Genomic DNA, 10,011 nt, shown 5'->3' on the forward strand with positions numbered 1-10,011 from the left:
AACATGAATTGCACCGTGTAGATGGCATTGGTTTTGTATGAGGATGTTCAAATGCGAGATTTCCGAACCAAATAGATTGCGAATTCATAATTGACTTTGAGCGCAAAACAATAAGAACACAAGAAGGAAGACCAGACAGGAGGAGCCATACTTCAAACTAAAGATTATTCTCTGAAAAGCCCACCTCGATTACGAATATTCGATAAAAACAAACTTCGAATATCAACTCGTATAAGAATATTTTCTTATTTCTTAACAAAGTGATCATAGAGATATTACAGAGTGTTGGTGAAAAAGAAAGAAAGAAGGTGAAGGAGACTTACTCAAATAATTTGAAACATATGACACCCAGAGGTTCGCTTATATTATTTCAATAAATTTTGGGGCCTTACATGCCAGAACCACGATCTCATTTAGAGGCACACCATAGTGGCGGACTTGGGAATATATTGACCACCTTGGGCTCTTAAACGTGCATTCAGTGCATCCTATGCTAGCGCATTTGCATATCACCACCCGTCGAAATTCGGATGCTCAAAACCGCCCGTGCGACTCCAAAAGTGTCATCAGCAAGAACTTGTCTTCGTTGTCGTAAACTATCGGAGCATAATACATAAAAAAAGGATGCATCTTTGGACTTCGTGGCTACTACTAATGTCGATATCGTTTTAGCCACTTAGTCGTGGCTTGACGACAGCACTTACAATGCACACTTATTTCCATCTCATGTTAACGCCTATATTGCGAGGATCGCGATGCATATGGCGGGAATGTGTACATTCTCGATGATAAAAGCTTGGAGAATGCTTAAGCATCGCATTTAAGAGTGGAACGCGATAACATTCAAAAATCCCTGACTGCTTCTCACGCTTCCCGGCAACTGCAGTTTATGTAACCGTAATGTTTACGGCGAAACGCTAGCGGCGAACCATATGTACAACAGCGAGCTTTCTGATAGAAACGCAGCCTCTTGCGTGGGCCGTTGCCGGCGGTAGTGCAAAGCCACGCCAAAAAACAATATACATCACTTTGAAGTTTCTGTTATTGTTTAGCACTTTTAATATTAAAGTCTGAAAAGATTTAACACAAAGGACATGCGCTATTGGTGATTCATTACCTTTGTTTGTGGGCTGTCATTCTCGAAATTCCGAGGAATAACTGTGTCAAGAACTTAAGACAAGGTATGAGAAACTTTAGTGATATAATGGTGTGGCAATATAACCCGCATTTACCGGATGTTATATAGCAAGGCGTGGCATATACATATACCTAAATATATACGTCTAACCGTATTTTCTGCGACACGGGGCCTTTAACGCTAACGCTTGAATAGTTTTCAATGTGTCTCAGTATCCTTTGACAACCTTCAGTGCGAAGCTGTGTGGCGCAAAGTTGAGCTCTCTGATGCATAACACGTTGAAGCGGGTTGTTTTTATCGTCCTCCTAACAGTGACATTGTGCAACCATTTGAATATCTTTCTGAAGCATTTCCTACTTCAGGTGCTGAGCACGCCCTTACAAAAAAAATTGTTGAAAAGTTGTTGAAAAGTCGTTGGTCAATGTCAACAAAAGGGCATTGAAATCACATTGAGGCTTTGTTGAAACATTATTGAGAAAATTGTTGACAGGTGTTGAAAATTGGCCCGCGACATTTTGTTGAAACATCATTGGGTCGTTTCAATTTGAGAAGTCATTGATGGATTGTTGAAACCATGTTGAATTCCAATGTTGAAAGCCCATTGAAGAACTGTTGAAGATGTGTTGAATGTCAATATTGAAAACCTGTTGAGACATTGTTGAAATATGTTGAATGCCAATATTGAAACCCCATTGACATAATGTTGGAACTGTGTTGAATGTCAATGTTGAAACCCCATTGAAATATTATTGGAGCAGTATTGAACATCAATATTGAAACCCCATTGAGATATTATTGAAGCATTGTTGAACCTCAATATTGAAACACTATTGAAGTATTATTGGATGAGCATTAAATGTCAATATTGCTTGATGGAGTCAAATGGTGCTACATATCAGAAACAGGACACAAGAGGAAGAACACAGGCAACACACACGTTAGGCGCCAAACGTGTGTGTTCTCTGTGTTCTTCCTCTTGTGTCCTGTTTCTGATGCACTAGGCCTTTTGCCTCCATTATATTATACCAACAAGCCCAACGTGCAATGTTAGTCAATAGTGCAACACCATTTAAATATTATTGGAGCAGTGTTGAACGTCACTATTGAAATCACTTGAGAGCCCACTGAAATATGCTGTTTCGTGAGTAGTGTTGAAAAGTGCACTAGACTTTTCTTTAATTACCGCTGAGCTACGTTGAGTCTCATAGCATTACCATTGATGCCATATTGATGTGGTCCCTGCATACTAGAGCATCGGGGCAAACTAAAATGCAGGCACTTCTGTATTGCAGACCTGGGTGACCCAGTGATCAAAACCACTTTTAGATATAGCCTGTAATAAAACATATTATAGAGCTGCTAGCAGAACCATTATGCCAGTTTTTGAATTCCCTTAACACACAAAATCAATACTCCTTCAAGAAATCAACAGCTCAAAATTGATGTGGACAAAAAGCATTTTTTTCTAGATGAATTGTTTATTGAAGCCAAACATTTGTTAACTGTACAGCCAATGGTGCCTGAAGATCAAAAAATTCCTAACGCAATCTACAAACTGCCAGCAGCTTGATACAATAACGAAATTGAATATTGAGAGATGTAAAGTTTGCGTGGCCCTAAAGTAAAACATTTCTCAAAATTGAAATAAATAGAAAATAAATGTTATACAAGCATTACAGTAAATACAATGTAAAATGTACTTGTTTTCTCTTTGGTAGCCAGTAACTTAATAATCATGGCACAATTTGCATGAGCCCACTGACTCTTATTTATTGGTGAAATGGTGTGTGCCCATTTTACTAAACGTTATCTACCTCTGAAACGACATGGTAATTACAATAAGTTGTGCCATGGCAGCAGTTTATTGTGCTGCATTGCTTGTGGCACGATCCAGTTGCATTTTCTGCCATAATTACTAGGTTCCTGGGCAGGTCATTACATACCAAGCGATTTATTCACTTTGACTAGTTTAGATTTTTATCTGATAGACAGTGGCCATTAGTTACCTGCTGGAAGACTTAAATGGAACAGGCATGAGGAAATTTTTTTTTAATTTTTGAGTGCCGCAAAACAAGTTAATGAAAGAATTTGCAGGAAATCAGATTTCATGCGTACATGAAAGAAAGCACATCGCTGCCTCGCCCGAGAACTGTTGTAGCACTCTGAATTTAAGCAAACTTTTGCCACTTAATTCTTACTGTTTTGAAATAGCAAAATAAACCATTACTACAAACATATGTTAATATGTAGTTTTTCTTAAAGAGAACCACTGACAATAAATAGCACAGATTCCACTTTCTGGTATACGTACGAAACCTAATTTTCTGTAATCACTGTGCCTACTTTTACTTTATCAAACAAACTTGAAATGGTGTGCCGTCATGGAACAGTCTTGGTATGAAATGACCCGAGATACCTATGAAATAAAATACTCAAGAAACACTATCTTTTGTAGAAATATATTAAAAATTTACGTAAAAATGTACTAAAATACAAAGCGCCACACTTGTGCAATTAATTATTAATCACAACACAGTACTTGTGTCTGAACCATCCAACCTGGGCTTTTCAGGTGATTAGAAACATCATAATAATAAAAAAATGGTGAGGGCTGCAAGTGCACAACACTTGAACTGTCCACAGACTTGAGCTCTTCTGGACACTTCAGGTGCCTTGCGAGAAGTGAGGCCAGAGTGTTCTTAATGTAGGCCATGTTTGTCCCAGGAAACTTGTGACAGGTAAAGCCTGTAAAAAAAGGAAAAACAGCATGAGGTTTAAGATCAATGTTCCACATGCAAAAGTGCAACATACAGTACGCCCTGTTATAATGAAACTATTTCATTTGTTTTGTTTATTCAAAGTTTTCACGAGTTCAATTCTAGAGAATGACCAGCTTTTAAAGTGGAGTGGCGCCGGAGGACTCCACTTAGTACAATATGCAGAAGGCAAACACGAAAAGCCCACTAGGGCAGAATAACTTCATGAATATCCTTGGTGTGAAAATGTGAACGTTGCTTGCTTAGGAACAAAATGGTGGAAAAAAGACTTCATACTGTTGGTGAAAAAACTTAAAGGTAGACTACTGGCAACTAAAATTAGTTCTCTCAACAATCATAATCAAAATGTGCAGCCCTTTATTGCACTTTTCCTTGCAGGAGTTGCTCCAAATACGGTTATGCGGCCAGAATTGAGTATGGTATATCTGAATTTGTTTTACGAGCTCATATGCTACTGAAGTGCACTTCTCGCATCGTGATGGCCATTCTTGTACCTCTCTACTTAAAACAAAATACTGCTTATAACGAGGATTTACTGCAGTTGCACGCCAACCTGGTTACACTAACACAAATAAATGCGAAGAAGAAATACGAAGAAATGCTCAGTCTTACAAGAGAAATATGCAAGTGGACTGGCTCTGCTAATCCTTTGAGGGTCACTGCCGTGCATGTAGAGTGGCGGAAACAAAACGTGTGGTCACGACCATAACTATGAGGCGGCGAAAGAACATATAAATAAGCATACCTTTTAAGAATGAAGTGTCCCCAAGCATCACATTACAGATTCTGTAACCTTCTGCGGCTTCTACAAAAATCCTGATTGTGCTGTTGCCCCTTGGCTTGTTCCAAAACTGATCTTTCTCTTTACTCTATGGTGCCCATCACTGCAGTAGTTTGGGAGTATTCACCTAGTTTAATGTTTTGTGAGTGTCATTACATTTAAAAAATGTGATTATGCTAGTTTGCCCTGCATGCTACAATAAACATGATGTAAAACAGCGGACACTAAGAAACCGTTGTCACTTTGTGACCTAAAAAATTATTTACCCATTTTTTTTCTCGAAAGGTCATTCTGAAGAACAATCCAGAATAAAAATATAACGCTTAAATTGGGGGACGTATTTCCAGAAAATATGTGATCCTCAAAGGGTTAAACATGAACACCTACAAAGCTCATTCAATCTTTGATAAATCTAAACCCATAGTACTTGAGCACTGGTTTATAATAATGCTGAAAACAGGCAAGTGCGTCTTTGAAGTAAGAAAGCAGGAGACATTTCCAACAATTTCAGAGTGGGAGCTGTGGACATGCCTCATGTTCTGTAAGAAGCTTTATATAGTAGCTGCCAAGGGCCTATTGAGTACTGATCATTTTATGGGAACGTGAGGAAAAGTCAAATAAATACCTTTGTTTTTTTCCACATCCTAGAATACAATGTGATAAATTGGATCTTAATAGGTTGAGTGCCTAGAATGAGTGGACATTGCTAAACATAGCAATGTTGACAACGAAGTTGGCAACTGTTCCTATTGTTGCTTTGATCGAAACAACCAAACAATTATGCCCCGTAACTTAAGCTCCCTCTGTTGAAAGGCTACTGTCTGCCACCACATGGACCTCCTTCAAGACAGGAGCAACTTTAATTCAATGTGGTCTGTTGAAATAGGTGAAACCACTATGTTTTGCGTTACAGAATTTGGAGGGCCAATTTGATTGCTGAAATTTTGTGGAAGTGCTGTCCCTCGAGTTGAGCAGTAACTGCCCTTGAGCATAGCTTCTCCACAATTCCTATATTATAACAACACATTCAGGCTACTTAAGCACACCCGCTATACCACCAGATTGGTAGCATGCTTCACAGATTGGTGCTACAGATTGGTAGTTGCTTCATTGCAACTATTCATTGCAATGACAATCAAGTAGTGCAACTAATGTGCAAATACACCTAACTTTGTCAGTTGGAGCCACCAATCACTTCTGGCAGTTAAGGCTGCTTTTAAAATTTATCAATTTAGTATGGAGGCATTGAGACTTGAGATCAAATGAACATTCATTCCAAATAGTAAGCTATTGTAGCACGTAGTTGCAGACACAGGCTACTTGAAAGTCATTTGTTGTGCTAATAGCAAGCTGGTAATTCCAAGTACAAAATGTGAATGCAAAAATGCTATGGGAAAAAGGATGTACGGTACTTGCCTATAACAGCGTTGACCCTGATAAGGCCAAGAGCCTCTTTTTGCCTATTGGTGGTGTTGTTTCCGAGAAGTGAGTGGCCCATGAGGTTCTTCTCCGTGACCACATGGTGAATCAAGGCCCTTGCAAACTTGCCTGGTCCACCATGGCAAGCTGTGCCAGGATCATCTGAATGAGCACTTCTCCAACCTATGTGAAACGGAACGTTTAGGTAAATATTAGTGAGGTAGTTTAAGGATTTTAAGCACATTTACACAACAACAACACTCCGAATAAATCACAGAAATACTGCCTGCTCTAGACATAAATTGTCAACTAATGTCACTAATAAAAACAACTAAAACTAATGTCATAGCTTGTTATGCTGTTAGGATGCCATGTGCTTCAGAAAAACAAGGATTCACCCAGTACAAAATAAAATAGTAAGTAAACCAAAGCATCGAAAACTTTAATGCAAGTATCATTTTTAGGATACTTCACATACTTTCGGGTGAATCGACTCGCAAATCAAAGGCTATGCAAGATCGCAAAGGAGACAATGCTACCATTTTTACTAAATCTTAAGAATACCTCCCGGCAATACATTCTCCTGGCAACAGTGCATTTGATCATGGTGACGCTAGACGATGAATGGCCAAAGAATTCACCTTTCGCATTCCGGCAGTGGCGTCTCCAGGCTCATTTTGATTCTGAAAACAGATGTCAGTATTAAAATATGACGCCACGATAACTCAAAAGCAACAATCAAAACATCTACAAGGACGATTAGGCCGACATAAATGGATGGATATAAATGACTGATTGAAAACATTAAAGCATGGCTGCTCTTGCCACTGGCAGTGTGAGGTGGGCAAATAATTTGTTTTTAATTTCTCTCCTAAATTTTAAAATTATTTTTGCTCATCTACTGAACTGTTGCGGCCACATCTTAAAGGTAGCTCGTTCATATAAAACCAGTGTTGCATTTTTTACTCTCCGTCTAACTGCTGCTACTGCAGTATTCCACAGAACTGCTCCACCAACAAACCATAGTTCCAAGCTTATGGCAAAGCGTCATTTAGATCACAAGGATACGCTCCCCTTTAACTCTCTCTCCTCTTTAGTGTGCGACTTCAAAGCAAGAATAACTTACTGACATAGCTGTCTACTTCTATCTCATAAAAAAAAAGCCTTGCTAATTTTTTGACATTTGTCGATAACGCCTATATGCCACTGGAAGCACAGTGGGACGACACGGCAAATATGCCCAAGCATCTTGTTCCTTTACTGATTTTCGAACTTAGTTAAATCAATCAGTTACTGAAGGGTCAAAGGCTGAAAGTTCACACGTTGACATTATTTTGAATGTTTCATCCCACTAAAGCAGAACATAGAATCCCACAGAATCTGCCTTTTCCGTGAATATAGAGCGCCTACGCGAAGGCGTTAGCGCGAAGTACTCGATGGCGTCGAAGGGAGATAATGGTTAAAAAAAAAAAAAGCTTCACCGCGCGCGTACCGGCGGAAAACAAACCACACATAACCTGATGATTTCACAGCATTCGCTGGCATCAGCCCTTTTTTTATCTCACCTATCACATAGAATCACATATACGTCCTTGCAATTCTTTATTATTATCGCGCCACAGCGCGTGTCTACCGCACGGCGTGTCAGCGGGCTCTGGGCACTCGATCCTGAAGCGAACAGCGCAGCAGAATACATTAGAACGGCAAAACGCCCCGCGCATATTTTCGCCGATCCCGACACGCCATGTAGTAGATGCACATCAACGGACTGCGTTGCGCGAACGAAATATACTTGATTACAGTACAGTTCGGATTATTTCACGTCGAATTGTTTCCACGAAAACGGCAAAGCACCGAGCGCTCATTAATAAGGCTAATTTCAATCGGTGCTGGAACACCGTACCAAACATCGTGGCGCGCACAACATGCCCTGTTTTAGCTGGCTCCACATAGCTGCCCACCAAAACGGCAGAGCACGAGCGCTCATTAATACGGCTAATTTCAATCGGTGCTGGAACACCGTACCAAACATCGTGGCGCGCACAACATGCCCTGTTTTAGCTGGCTCCACATAGCTGCCCACCAAAACGGCAAAGCACGAGCGCTCATTAATAAGGCTAATTTCAATCGGTGCTGGAACACCGTACCAAACATCGTGGCGCGCACAACATGCCCTGTTTTAGCTGGCTCCACATAGCTGCCCACCAAAACGGCAAAGCACCGAGCGCTCATTAATAAGGCTAATTTCAATCGGTGCTGGAACACCGTACCAAACATCGTGGCGCGCACAACATGCCCTGTTTTAGCTGGCTCCACATAGCTGCCCACCAAAACGGCAGAGCACGAGCGCTCATTAATAAGGCTAATTTCAATCGGTGCTGGAACACCGTACCAAACATCGTGGCGCGCACAACATGCCCTGTTTTAGCTGGCTCCACATAGCTGCCCACCAAAACGGCAAAGCACGAGCGCTCATTAATAAGGCTAATTTCAATCGGTGCTGCAACACCGTACCAAACATCGTGGCGCGCACAACATGCCCTGTTTGGCTGGCTCCACATAGCTGCCCACCAAAACGGCAGAGCACGAGCGCTCATTAATAAGGCTAATTTCAATCGGTGCTGGAACACCGTACCAAAAATCGTGGCGCGCACAACCACGGCCGGGGTCGACTGGCGCGCGCGTTCGCAAGAAGCGAGCGCGCGCGACAGTCGAGCCCGGCCGTGACACAACATGCCCTGTTTTAGCTGGCTCCACATAGCTGCTTTACGTCGCCGCAAGCGCGCTGTGAAGTTAAATCAGGACAAAACTTCATGCTCAATATCACAAATCTAGTGCTGCACAACCAATTCTCACAACGGAAGGATAGTACTAGTAATGAAAACGAGCACAGAGGCGCGTGGAAGACACGCACGGGCTCTGTACGCACTTTTGCTGAAAGCGTCGCAACGAACGAGCAAGTGGAATTCGAAACACTCACCTTCGATGTGGCTGAGTCGGAGGCGATCATGGTGATCTTCGAGGCAACGTGTAGCCCATAAAGAGCGAGCAACAAGTTGGAATACCAAAGATGTCACAGCGAGGCAAATGGCACAGAAAACAAACGCAGCAAACTCATCACGCAACCCGCACACATACGCCGCACGCACAAAGTTCCGGAATGCGCCAAAGAGTCAAGAGCGCAAGCGCGCATTCACACAAAAACGCGCATACAAATCCACGCTTTTATAGACATGAATTGCAATATTTATTAACAAATATTGTAATATAATGGTATTTCTTAACAATTTTTGTGGTTTTCAAGAGTATGAAAGTTTTCTGCTTAGGTTCCTTGAGGAACTATTTTCTTTATCGCGGTAACGCAGTGCGCCGGCCGGTCACGTACGGAGCGCGCGGGAAATAGTGCAAAATTCAAACGGCGCAAATGTCGCGCCCTGTGTGCGCGCACAGTTTTAAGCGTTTGTATTAAAAAGAACTATTTATTTTAATACGTGAAGCAACCGGCGCGAAATGAACTACGGATCAGCAACGTACACAATTGTCGCTTTTCGTGCTTGTTAGTTTGACATTATGACAAACGGTAGACAGCATGCCGTCCCATTGATTAAACATTTGTACCTGTGCTTCTGCGCTACGATTTGTCACCGGCAAAGTATAACAGCGTAGATTGTGCGTGGTGGCCAAGCAGTTTCCCAGCACACTGGCCAGCACCCAGTCTCTACGTGTTACAGAATAGACCTAGGCTTTCATGTAAAATATGGACACCACGTCGCAGAGATCACCCAAACTTGTTTCATTCTATTGTTCGCTAAGGGCTAACAACTAAACGAAACGCACTCTTTAAAAAAACATATTTATTTATTATGCTTACATACTACTTTTCCCACCATCTTGCC

General features: G+C 41.4%; 1 long non-coding RNA gene across 1 annotated transcript; it reads right to left on the reverse strand.

The window, feature by feature from the left end:
* Positions 1 to 6,160: 6,160 nt before the first annotated feature.
* Positions 6,161 to 9,283, reverse strand: LOC125939758 (uncharacterized). Its single transcript, XR_007463128.1, has 3 exons — positions 9,096 to 9,283; positions 6,757 to 6,798; positions 6,161 to 6,298 (listed from the first exon to the last, which is right to left on the reverse strand). It is a non-coding gene; the product is annotated as an uncharacterized LOC125939758 (long non-coding RNA).
* Between the last annotated feature and the right edge of the window lie 728 nt (positions 9,284 to 10,011).

Source organism: Dermacentor silvarum, chromosome 8 (assembly GCF_013339745.2).
Source record: "Dermacentor silvarum isolate Dsil-2018 chromosome 8, BIME_Dsil_1.4, whole genome shotgun sequence".
Classification (NCBI taxonomy): domain Eukaryota; kingdom Metazoa; phylum Arthropoda; class Arachnida; order Ixodida; family Ixodidae; genus Dermacentor; species Dermacentor silvarum.